The sequence below is a fragment of the Bombus pyrosoma genome, linkage group LG4 (assembly GCF_014825855.1).
Source record: "Bombus pyrosoma isolate SC7728 linkage group LG4, ASM1482585v1, whole genome shotgun sequence".
Lineage (NCBI taxonomy): Eukaryota > Metazoa > Arthropoda > Insecta > Hymenoptera > Apidae > Bombus > Bombus pyrosoma.
Genome location: NC_057773.1, coordinates 4,879,976 through 4,893,278, shown reverse-complemented (window position 1 = coordinate 4,893,278; position 13,303 = coordinate 4,879,976). Strand labels below are relative to the sequence as shown.

At 41.5% G+C, this 13,303-nt stretch overlaps 1 protein-coding gene and 1 long non-coding RNA gene across 3 annotated transcripts in view; one reads left to right on the top strand and one right to left on the bottom strand.

Annotated features, from left to right (window-relative positions):
* LOC122567179 overlaps nt 1-9,882 on the top strand; it is a 42,664-nt gene extending 32,782 nt beyond the window's left edge. The window contains exon 4 of the long non-coding RNA XR_006316720.1: nt 9,779-9,882. This is a non-coding gene — a long non-coding RNA (uncharacterized LOC122567179). The remainder of the gene's footprint in view (nt 1-9,778) is intronic.
* Nucleotides 1-13,303, bottom strand: part of LOC122567176 (transcriptional activator cubitus interruptus) — a 143,937-nt gene that overhangs the window by 73,408 nt on the left and 57,226 nt on the right. The gene's annotated exons all lie outside the window — the stretch shown is intronic.

Below are 13,303 nucleotides of genomic sequence, written 5' to 3'. Positions count from 1 at the left end.
AAATGAACACGCTCTTTAATTATACGTAAACACGTATGCACTCTAAATTCTTGAGGATACTCTGTACTTCGATTGACGTTTGTATATTTTACGAGAATCTCATCTCGAGTTTTAAGTTGCAACAAACTGATTAAAATTTCTACTTCGATATATCTGCGCATTTCTTATCTTCTATAGAAGCTACGTATGCACTAGACCTGTATGCAATAACTCATAAAATCTATTCCAATCTAAATGGCAAAAATTCCACGTTCATTCCTTAGCAACCACACGACATCAAACTATTCGCATAAACCATTCGCAAGAAGATACTGACATCGAAACTCGTAAACCTCAAACTTCGCTCAATTAAAACACCGCTCGCGAATTTACGAGCCTAAAAAACATCCTGTTTCGCTCTATAGTTTCCTATCGATTCTTCCAATCTTGGATCTTCTCTTGTAGAACGTGACACATCCAACGTGCAACTTTGCCACGGCGAAAAAAGCAGAAGAGACACACCATTGGAGAAAAGAGGAGAAAAAATAAGGAAAAAATGGTGAGCAATTAACGCAACGAATCACAATCCGATCTTATCGGCGGCAGGGACGATCGTTTTAAACGATCTTGTCCCCTCTACCAACGTGAAGATAACGCAGAACGGATCTTGAGGATTTAAGGACTGTCATTAAGGCGCCTCACGGTGATGTCTCCCTTAATGGGCGTCGTTAAATTTGCATGGGGCTTATCGTACGTCGAGATTAAAGCCAAACTCCAAGGAAAAACCGCGTTTCTCGCCTCCGACCTTCGGGCTGCTCGTGTTCGAGTTAATTCGATTACACGGTCGCGCTCTAAATATCGCGAGGGTGCCCTTCGACTCTCGTTCGAGAGTAACGATAGGGGGAGATAAAATGTTTGGCGATAATTTGCAAGTCCGTTGCCCATCGCTCCTCAGTGAGTAATCGATTTCCGATTGCGTTTAATTGCATTTTCACGAGACGCCTTGTAGCTTTCGCCGGTGGTGCTTGTGATCATATTTCGTTTGATAAAACGGACGATAAATGTCTTTTTTTTTTTTTAGTAATGTCTTTCATGGTACAGTGGAGAATTTCAGATAGAGCTTTTTAGACAATTTTAAGTTTCAGCTTTTGAGGTTTCCTTTTTCCAAGTTATTGGTCAATGATTGGATCGTGGATGTATTTACATTTATTTTATTTCGTATATTTTTATATATCATGTGTATTTTATACTTTCCTGGAATCTTTGGTGTTTTATAAATGCATAAAAATCTGTAGTATATTAATGAGTTAAACCTTGCAAAATATTTAGTAATAACATTCTCCCGGCCTTAATTTTACACAAATTTATAAATTTGCTTATAATTCCTTACGATTTAATGTTTTCCTCCTTTTATTCGTAACGCATTTAAATATTAAAAAGATCCTGCCAAATAAGTACACAGATAAATATGTAAAAAATAAAAGTTATCTTTGCGTAAATGATCGAAAAGTGATCGCAGGAAATACAACGTCAAATTCACAGGAAGGAACACGAACTCTCACTGAACACTGCTACCACGTTGCTAACGACAGGCAATTCATTAACTATGTATCGACCGTCGTTCGGTGAATTTCAATTAAGGATTACGAACGTGGTTACTCTCATCAAATGTTGCGATGAATATTTCTTTGGGTAATTGCAGTTCTTTCCAGAAAGAAGTCCTTAATTGAATTATTTATCTCGACACAAGTTCAACGAGAGACGCAAATTCAACGAATTACGTTGTTACCGCAACACGTTTATTCACCAAGGCACTTCTATTCGTTCCGTCGCGCTGACTATGTTGTCTTCGCAGCAGTGAGTGACGGTTATAATTGAATGCATCTTAATCAGTTGTTAATGTAACGTCTATGTAAATTATTTCTGCTTTTAATAAAGTTAGAAGAATGGAATTATTAAGACTTCGTTCTTCCTGGCTTGCTTCTTTTACACACACTGTGAGAAAAATTCTATCTCTCTATTAATTACACAAGGTTGCGAAGTTATTAATTAGATGAATATGTAAAATCACGAAAGAAGTCTGACTGAACATACTGTAATACAAAGAACTTTTGTAAAAGGGAAAAGACTCGATAGAATCGAAAACAGGTAATAAATCTACGAAAGACGATATCGTAAAAGCACGTTTCTTCTTCGTGATCTTCGTGTATATATTTGAAACTCTTAATATCAAATTACTTATAAATTAATCAAACATAAAAACTATTTAATGTTCACTTTCCATTTTTACTCCTATTCTTATTATTTCTATCATCCATCCTCATTCCTTTGTCTAAAATCTCAAAAATCTCGTGCCCAAAATACCCAACCAATTTTCTCTTCAATCTGAGACGTTCATTTTCCCATCCATGACAAGCAAACAATCTCCATTTCGCGTCTCCCATAAACAGCAAATTGCTCAGAACCAGGCAACTCGATATTTCTCCGAGTCAAGTATCTGTCGCATAGGTTTCGCGGAGTGCACGCGAACCCATCAAAAACAGCGGCGCGCATAAAAGCCATGGCCCCAGGCACCGTTCCCAATGGTAAATCACGGCACACCCCCGTGGGGTCTTCTATGGAGGCGGCGCGGCGCGGCGTGGCGAGGCGCGCGCGACCGCGCCGTTAGTCGCGCTCATCGAGTAGTTTCAGGCTTTTCCACAATCTCGATCGGCCGTGTGCAATTTCGTGCGCGACTTACGTGCATGAGCGTGAGATTTAAGTATATACCTGCTTACGACGGGGGTAATTCCACGTCGTCGTACCGCCATAAAGCCACGGCGTGCAGAGTTCACGGTTATGGGGTCTGAAACTCGCTCTTCTCCTCTCTATCCTCTCGCTCGGCCACTACCCGCTTCACGACGCAACGCGCGTGTCTTCTTTTCACCTACACTACCAGCCAAAAGTTTCGAATTTTACACTGCGTGTTTTATAAAAGTCAAAAGTTTTATGGACAAAGTTAAACTGGAATTCCCGTTGGCTAGAATCATGCTGAATTTTGAAACATCATATCATAGATAAAGATTAGGTATCTCTGTTACTGGGAATTGCAAGAATTACGTTGAATTGCGAAATTTCGTGGAAAAATTTCACTATCTGCGTTCAACGATCGACGAATCTTCTGGAAATAATTAGATTGGAATTTTTGTTGATTCAAGTATCTCCGTTATTTAGAAATTTCAACAATTATACTGCACTCTGAAATTTAGTAGAAAAACTCAAGTTAGAGTATTATAAGAAAGTGACGTCTCTTGACCTATTGTTGAATGAAAATTAACCGGTTCTATTTTCATATAATGTATAGAACATGAGGATATAAAGTTTCAGCTCAATAATAAAATTTGCTTTATAATTTAATTCAATATACGTAGCTACCTTGCGATATAATCAGACAATAAGCTGAACGAAATATAACGAATACCTTGTCTTAAAAAACATAAAACATGTATTGAATAGAAATTGAAATTAAATTAAATAGAAACACGCTGAGGGGTGGTTTTCACCGTCGTCTGCAATTGAAAAAATAATTCCAAACTTTTGATCGGTAATGTACAAAAGTCGTCTCTTTTCCACCTTGCCCGGTTTCCGTCCCTTTTTCGTCTCGTTCGACTCGCGTCGCGGGTCTTACGGGGCTTTACGGCCCAGAGTCATGGGATCGTGGACTTGCTGGATCCCATGATCGATGGGGCTTTGGCTTAACCCCCTCGGACTGGACCACGTTGTTGCCTCTGGCACGCGGTCATACATACATACACGCGTTTCTTCTCGTCTCTTTTTCTCGATATTTTCCTTCGTATTCTCGATCCCTTTCGGTATGTCCTCTCTCGAAACGCGCTTTATTACGTTCGTATGCGACGCTTGCGAGCCGCAAGCATTCAACGACATCCGCCGAGCAGGGTTGATGGGGATTCCGGTGATTCATGCGGCCATGTTGGAACCCGCTGAGCTTGAGATATTCGCGATTAACGCGAGGTGCCTGTAGAGAACGCCAGCCGAGGGTTGATGGCTACTTAAGAGCAGGATCGTTGAAATGTTGGCAGTGAAGCTGTCGAGGATGACGACGCTCTCGAATATCGCCTGATGCTTTTCGTAGATACTTTGTATGTGTCGCTTTTTACGATGAATTCTGTAGTATGCGATTTCACTACAATCGGCGTCAGTCTGGTAAAAACCATTACAGCTTTCGTTGCATCGTTTAAAAATCTTAACAATACCCCGTGTTATTTGTATAAAGGTCCGATAAAAAAATGTTTACGCCTGAGAGAATTGCAAAGTTCACTTTTCGTTGCATCCTTCTCATACAATCGAGACGTTCAAATAAAAGAGTAGTGACCGATTTTCTACTCGCAGGATAATTCTAAAACTTCCCTCTTCACGCGCGATAAAAGAAAAAACTCTTCGTTGAAAAACAAGAGTATGCACCGATATGCTTCGTAGTCACTGTACGTAACATCGATCAACTCGTGCCGTGGAACCACGAAACGCGTTTGTCTGAAAGAAACACAACGAACGCATCGCCATTGGTGGTGGAAGCCGCGAGCAACGAAAGAAGTCATCACTGCCGAGGCAATCGTTCGAACTAATTGTACGATTTCGTTACGATTTCTTGCGGGGCGGTTGGTCGATTTCTGCTGCGCGCGGCTATACCCTCGCAGCTCCTAATAATATGTGGACGGAGAGATCGTGATGGGATCGAAGGGATTATTACGCTCCACCGGGAGGTGGCCATCGCGCAGCAACGTTCGGAATGGGGGAAGTGGAGAGAAAGGGGGTAGGTCGAGGGATCGAGATAAAAGCAGGAAGAAACCGCGACCACGAGGGGAACGAGAGGGTTAAACAGCGGTTTCGCTCGAGCAAAGAGGATAGAGGGTTGTGGGGAGGAGGCCGAGTGAGAGATTTGAGAGTAAAAGAGGCAGATAGGCGGGTATACCGGGACCCCAGAGAGGATAATTGAGTTATTACTGCAATTGTAGACCACCTTGGAGGGCCCCGGAACGACCATAACAGGTTCTGAAAATCGCATTCGTATCTGCCTACGATTCTCCGGCTCTTTAGCGATAAAGGATTATCGTGCGCGTGCACGCCGAGGGATGCGAGCGTACGCGACCAGGATTACAACCGGAAACCACCGGCGAACGGAAGGAGAATGGCCACCGTATAAACCGATCGCGAATCTTCCATAGGAATTTCGCGGGTGATTATTGTATTAGGGTTTTTTGAGGGGGGCGGAGGAGGGGAGTCATTTAATGTCTCCAAGAGATAGATAAGCTATTTAAAATAATAGGAGAAATAAACTTCATGCGGATTGAACAACATGCCTAGAAGTCAGTTATTAGTTTGTATTCAATATTTTTGAGTTACTTGTGATTTCATATACTTGGTACTGAGTTATGATTTGTAATTAGTCGTAATCGATTAGTCATTAACGATCTCTGAAATTCGAAATGTTTTATCATTCGTTTCTGACGTGTTTGTCTTCGTTCATTGTGACGTTTAAAGACGTCGATTATAGAGCTATTCAGCTTCGGGGTACTCACCACAGTTACTTCGAAACACCATAACCTACTGAACCACTAGAAACACAGGATACTCACCTAAAACAGAAAAAGGAGCAAGGTCAATTATTATTAGCTAATCCGACCGAAAATATACGATGGAAAGATGAAAAAGCGCAAAATAATATTGTTTCTCGAGATTAGAACGCGCAATCTAAATTACAGGCCAAAAGTATTTATTGGATTTTGACGATCGTTGAATTTTCGAACGGAAGATCTCCGAAAATTGGCTTCTTCCGCAGACAGCTACGTCCCTACGCTTATCGTCTCGAGACTTGGACTTTTTTACGGAGAACACCTGACGCCATGTATCATATGGCTGATGCCCTTTAAAAATATTTTTACCACCCGACGGATAATTTCGTTGCATTGATAGTCCTTTCGTCGAGGAATTTTAAGACATTAAAATCAATATTTATTTTAATAATAAAATATGTAGCATAACAACATCTGTATATAGATACAACCTTTCAAATTCATCTGCTATAAAACTTTCCAGAATCTCTCAAATTTCTCAGCTTCCCTGGTGGTAAAGTCCCACGCAACCACTTGCGGTTTTAACAACTTTCAAAAAAACCTCTTCAGCATCTACCTCGCTATAAAACGTCCCAGATTTCTACACTGTGTAGCTCATTAATTACAAAACTTCCCAAATTCTACCACTACGCAATTTGTCCAAAGCAAAATTCCTCGCATCTTTTCGACCGCCCTACCTAACGAAACTTCCAACAAGTCTCCATCTCTCCGTTACAAAGCTTCCCGATTCTTTCATCGTTTAAAAAAATCCCCCGAAATTCGTCAATTACGAAACTGTTCAAATATTATCCAATGCTATCAAATACCACTGCCGCAGCGAAACGTCACACACTATCCCTACCTACAGCCACGCGATCGCCAACACGATTTTCTCGTTTCCCTTCTGGAACTGTACAACGCGTTAACCCGTTCCGTTATCAAACTGCCCGCGGTCTCGAGATACCGCCAGCATACAGTTTGATAGGAACAACATAATAATCCTCGCGAGGAGATGCCAGCCGGTGGAAATAGCCAGTGTAACGAGACACGTCCCGGTAGCGTGTAACGAAAGCGGGCATAGAAATTAATGGGCGGCTGCGGATGATAGTTCACGAGCGCCTCCTCGATGTCCTTGGCATCGAGGCACGTCAGAACATGGCCTCGCGGGAGATTTTAATCTCGAATTTCTACCGAAAGAAGCCAGTCTCTACCACATCCACACATGCACGGTAGCATGGTGGTGACTCAGGAACGCCTTTTGGAGAACGGCGTGTTTCTAAGAAACGCATCAGAGGACCCAGGCCAAGCCAATCCGCCACCTTGGCTGCGGGCTAACTGAGTCCCCGGCAAATTAAGTCGTTATTTCGGCAGATGCTCGGTTCGCGGAGATCGAGCACGTGATCCTCCTCTCCGCGAGAGAGGAACACGCGTGTAACGAGCGTCAACCTCTCGGCCATCTGTCTCTCTGCTTAATTGTCGGGGATGACCAAGGTCGAATCGGAATCGCGGTGTTCGCACAAGCAGCGCAGGTGCTTTTTAGGCGAAAGTGTCTTCTGGTACCCGATTCAGGGGTCGAGCGTATGCGAAGAAGAGGATTTTGTAAGACACCTTCGGACTAGTCTTTCTATTAAAGAATTTGTACGTCGTGGCGATTGCACGCGCGGAGCGGTTGACTTTTCTCGACGACAGTACTTTCTGGGATTCGATGTGAAAGACCCGGGGGAAAGAATTCTTTTTAATTCTTTTAATTTTTTGATTTAATTTGCACTCTGCGTTTCCTTTTTTACTGACAAACGTTTGCGTCACGGTGGTTGCGCATACAACGCAGGTGAGTCTTTTCAATGGGAATTTCTCCCTAAATTTAACGTATAGCGTGTCGTGCAAAATAATACAATGATAAACTCCTTCCATGTAATGAGAATTCCATTTCTATTTGAATTTAGGCAGAATTTACGGCACTTGGTAAAATTCGGTGAATATAGAAAAATGATAATCTTAAAGCAGGTTCAACTGATTTTTTAGAGATTAATTTCTAAAATCGAGCCTCCAATTAAGAGGAACTTCGATACTTTAAAGCTGATAAAATAACATGTTATTTTATTTATAGAACAAATCCAATCGTACTCTCAACCCCTTTTAATACTAAAATTTCTCTAAACAAATATCTAAAATAATCAGCACTTCATCCAAACTGTTCACTAACGGCTACCAAGCGATTTTGATGGTCAATCTAGCTCATTGATTTGAAGAAACCGCACCTAAGTACCAGAGAAAGCAAACAATACCTCAGAAACGCGTTCCTCTCTTGCAACGTCGTAGCCAGCCGGAATGGCCGAGTTCGTCCTCTTGTTTTCTTGCTCGCGCCGATCGAGGCGTCGAGGATAAATCGTCTTAGCAAGAGTATTAAGAGAGCCGTGAATTCGTTCCCATACACCGCACGCATACGTTTCTGAGCTGTGAGAGCATCGGCCAGTTTCGGCCACGAAAAACGCTCGTTCACGGTTCTGTGTGCGTTTCTAATCCCGAAAACCTACACCCCATGCAAATTGCGGGAACGTTTCGAGATCGTAATCTAGCCGAAGCTCTAGGAAAAAGGGTGGCTCTCCCTTGTCAAAGTAAAGCCGGGCTCACGACTCGATCTGATTTCTCCCCGCCCTCCTCTATTAATTTTTAATCGACAGATTATTAATCGATCAGAATATCGTAATCGTAACTTTTCAGTTTCGCGCTAGGTAGACCATTGAAAGCTAAAATTCTTCTTGAATGTTATATAGAAATCTAAGAAAGAAATTATGATAAGGTAACTTTGGAATTTTGCTTTCAGATAGAACAAATGGCAGAATTTTGCGAAAATTTACAATTTTGTTCGATGCAATTCTGTGAATATTTCAGAGTTCGGAAAATTAACATTTGAAATCGAAGGGGCGGTCTTAGGTAAAATTTTAATAATACGATTGACGAAAAATTTCGAACTTTCTTCGACACTTCTGGGAAGATCTTAGAGCTTGGAAAATTAAAATATCGATTATCGGCAAAAATTACAATTTTCTTGCGCGGTCCATTCTTTTCGAATTTATGGCAACTGGTCTGGAATCGTGTCTGAAGTTTCCATCTTTCTCGGTAAAATTTTCTGTATGATATGAGACTCGAAGCAAACTCTCATCTAATTGAGAAAATGTCATATAAATTAAAGGGATTTATACAAGGTTTTAAGAGAATCTTAAGAAAAAGATGAAGATAGAGGGCGGAGTAAAGGAAACAGAGTGTATCCTCGATTTGCCATGAAACTCCCTCTCGCAATTCTTCTTCCCCCGAAGACAGCAAGAAAGCGAGGCTCTTGACGCGAACGAAATACCAGACCCGTTTATTATTGTTTCGTTCGAATGTTTTACGGCGGTCCGGCTGTCAGGAGGAACTTACGGCGTACGAGATACACGCAGCCAGAGCCCTTTAAAATGTTGCAAGGTGTTCAATATATTCGGCAGCGTTCGTGTTCCGAGGCGGTTGAAATCGTCTTCATCCCATCACTGGCTGAACTGCCTCCGGCGATGAATTCGTAATTGAGGCGTTAAATCTCGAACGAGCCGTTTTGGCTCCTTCGTGAAGATCTATCCGGCCAGGGGAGAACCGCACACGAAACGCAGTCTACATCTTCCATCGACTTTCCAATATTTCTTTCGTCCCATTTGCCATGTTGATAATCCTAGGTTTCAATATATTCGTTCAGGAGATTTTCCATTTTACGTGGCTTAACCACCTTTTTCATAGACTTCTACGTCCTACCTCTAGGGAAGTTAGGGGGTTTTGAGGCAATCCCTCTCGTATTTTATTTGTATCTTTTTATAAAAGTTTAAAAATTGGAGTTTATGTGTAAGTAAATAAAAATAAACAAAAATTGTTTCGATAATAATCGATTATCAAAAAGATAAAATATAACAATGAAACTATTCTTTCAAAAGGAAAGACGTCAATCTATTGTAAGTATAATAAAAAAGTATTGTTCATTTAATTGTCTTTTTAAGAAATTAAATACCACACCCATCTTGCATCGTTAAAAAATGGATGCTAAACTAAAAAATTTATTATTTCCATAATTAACCATAATTTCCCGACATTTCTGAACAAAAACGGTCCTATTAGTTTCTGATTCACAAACCAGTTTCAACTCTTTCGAAAATTGAATTCTCCAGAGGAACAAGCTATTTCAAATCGACTTCTTGGAGGAAGACACGATGGCAACACGATGGATGGAGAATCGAACGTGGACTTGATTCCTCGTCCACATAAGAAAGCGAGGCGGCTATCGAGGACGAACGTTCGAACCGCGACCTAAGCGGCAAGAGCGGGCTAAAGACTTGTCCATTGTCTTTATTTTGTGTTCGTGGAACCGGCCGGCATGCGGCAGCATATTTCGGAGCTTCTTATACGTTCCACGATCGGCGACCAGCCTCCTCTCGCTTCTCTGCGTTTCCACGTCACGTACACACCTATATCCACATTCGATATACCATACATTTAGACATATTTTATACAGAAACTTGTCGAAAATCCCTACGTGTTCCATAAAATCCAACGATTAATGTATTGAGTACAATCACTTGGAATCTTCCTCTAATAATTAATTTACAATTCCGCTACCTTAGAAAAGCATTTACACGAAAATCTATGGAAGTACAAGAAATGTTTATCGTCGTCTGTATCATTAACGTCGAATTAATATCAGGTTTAATCGAAGAATCAACAAAGGTAGAATTAAGAAGATAATCCAAGCTCCGTGTGTCATTAAAAAGTTCAAAGGGGAAAATGATACAAGGGAGAAAATGATCGTTATAGGAAATTTTGAATAAAGTGAAACATCAACGCAAGAGTCTATATATCTCCAAACAGGGTATTTAAAAGATTACCATATCTACTTGTAGATACCTAAAAATTCACACCAAGTTTCTTAAATAAACACAAATTGTACATATCGATTCCTCCACTTATTTCCCATAAATAATAATAACAACAGATAATGTACACATTCGAGATGTTTACGAAGTACATGATGCTCACGAAGCACGGAGGTTCGCGAAGCAAAACAGCTAAGAAAGAAGGAAGAGGGTTGGCGCGAGAGAAAAGGGTCGGGCGAAAGGGAGAGCAGAAAGGAAGAATACAGAGAAGGGCATGTAACGGGAGGACGCGGGGATATATAAAGGCACGATGTATCGAGGTATACAACGGGCCTAGTAAGTTACACCTTCTGCCCTTATCTGTGAAGATCTGTTCGGGTACTCGGATACCCGGCCGCCTTCTGCCTCCATCGTCCTCCTTTCTTCTCCCTTTGCCCGCTTATCTTCCTGCTGGCTGCCCTCTGAATAACTTTACTACCGGTTTCCAGTGCTCTGCCTCGTGCCAGCCACTAAACTTTCGGGATAACGCGCACCTCCTACGCCCTCGCCGCTCCTCCTGCCCCCTTTCTAAGCGATCTACGACCCTGAAGATCGCGTGGGCGTTGGAACGAGTGTTACGAGAAAGTAGATCATCGGTATTGAGGCATCGGTATTGAAGCGTCTGTTGAGGTGAATTTTGGGATGAGTGTACGGTATGGTTTGTAAAAGGGTGATTTCAGTGCAGTCGGTGTGGAGAATGTTGGAAGCGAAGTTGTTGGTTTGAGTTAAGGAGTTGAATTTATCGAAGCGTGAGTACTAGCGTTTACCATTGAGTTTGGTATTGAGCTTTTAATGTCTTCTACGTGGAACATATGATTGTTAATGGTTTAACATTGACATTTAGATCGATACAAGTGCTTCAATTGAAACTTAAGATCCAAAGACTTAGACAATTTTTATTAATACTTTTCTTTAATAGTTTTATGTAGGCTGATCTGTGCGATGTTGTTGCTTAATGTATGCTGTTTGAAGCATGAGATGTCCGCAGTTCTATGTATGTTATAAAAGTATAAATTATCAGATATAATGTCTTTCTAGTATTAGAGCTTCCAACGTGCGATATACTCTATGCCATAAACTACCCACAAACAACTACGATTGAAATGATGTAATACAAACAGAATGAATCAACAATGATTCGATCTTACTAATTGAAAGCAACGTGCACACGTTCAACAATTGTAAGAACAACAAATCTGAGATTCGATACCTTGACCAATCAGCTCTGCTATTAACTATCACAATAACGACGTAGTGTCTGAAATGTGATTTTTCACAAAGATATAGCTTTTCTAATAAAAATCAAACAGAAATTTCCAAATACACTGAAAAACGAAGAAAAAAGCTGAAAACTATTTCCTAACACGCAATTTAACTCATTAACAGCTTCATCCAGCATGTAAAGCATCGTATAGAGATCTCGAATCGAATCTCAACGAAATCGATCGACTCCGATACTTTCACCCGGACGTTTATCCCAATTTACCTCAACAGTCACGAAACAATACCGCGAGAGGAGATCGAGTGTCCCGCGACGTCGGCATAGGGACATCGATCGAAGATACGGTCGCTCGATCGACCAGCGAGATCTCGTCGATCCCCGAGAGACCGACTCTTCCTATCGTAAAAGTTACCTCCTCAACGTGGATCTACCGCGTTACCTGAACCTTTTCGCTGGGAAGCTGCCGTCTGTGCATTCCCTTTGCCTCTTTCTTCCTTCTCTTTCACAACCCATTCTCCTATTCTTCCCTCTTTCATCGAACCCGGTCGCTGTGTGCGTCCTCCAAGAGGTAACATTTGCATCGGGACGCGTTTGCACAGAAGCTGTGACGGCTTATTAGCCTGTAAGCAGCTGCGTGCCGGTAATGAGGCACAATCTAGCGTTTAAGCATAATACATACTCGTCTTACTAAGTCTCTCGGCCTTTCCAGTGCCTCCCTCGCTCGTTTTTGATACTTTTTTCTAAGATAATTACTGTTTTCCTTCCCTTCACTGGTAGTTTCTTTGTGGTTACTCGCGGAGGTTTAATACTAGCGAATTGAATGATGGAGATATTTGGAGGCCAGAGAGTGATTTCGAGGAGGCAAAGACGAATGGCGTTTAGGGGATCAAAATTTCGACACTCGAACAGATTTCCGCACACTCTGTTACAATTTAATCAGCTTTTAAGCAATTAAACCCTTTATCCCAGAAAGAAGTATATAGTTGATTTGTTAATAGAGTGACGTGTATAGCTCTAAAAATGAATAAAAGTCGATTATTCGTTAGGATAAACGAGTCATAATTTTTTACCTCAAGCTCTCTGTTCCAATTAACGATATATGTATGGACATATAAAGAGAAATTTCCTTCTCTTCCTAATATGAGTCATAATCCCAATGAAAGATGCTACACAGAAATCTCACAGAAGAAACCGATAACAAAAACCAGCCCCCACCCTTTATACTCGACGCTACCATTCAACCTTTAACCTTTCACCTCTTTCCATTCCAACCACGCCATTTTCCTCTCCCGTCCCTTCGTTACCCTGCCCCCTTTCTCAACATCCCAAGGCACGTTTTCACTCGTCAGCAGCTCCCCGCTGGCAGGCATCCTCCTTCGACAAACGTCTCGAATTCCAAGACGGGAGCGGTTCGTGCGCAATTTTCGAATCCACTCCGCCATCGTAGCACGCAAATGTAACTGCTTCATCCTGTTAACCTCCACGTCGAAAACAAGCCGCGTTTACGCGGGAATTTAATAATTGCCAACGTTTGGAAGGAGACAAACGTCGAAACAAGACAA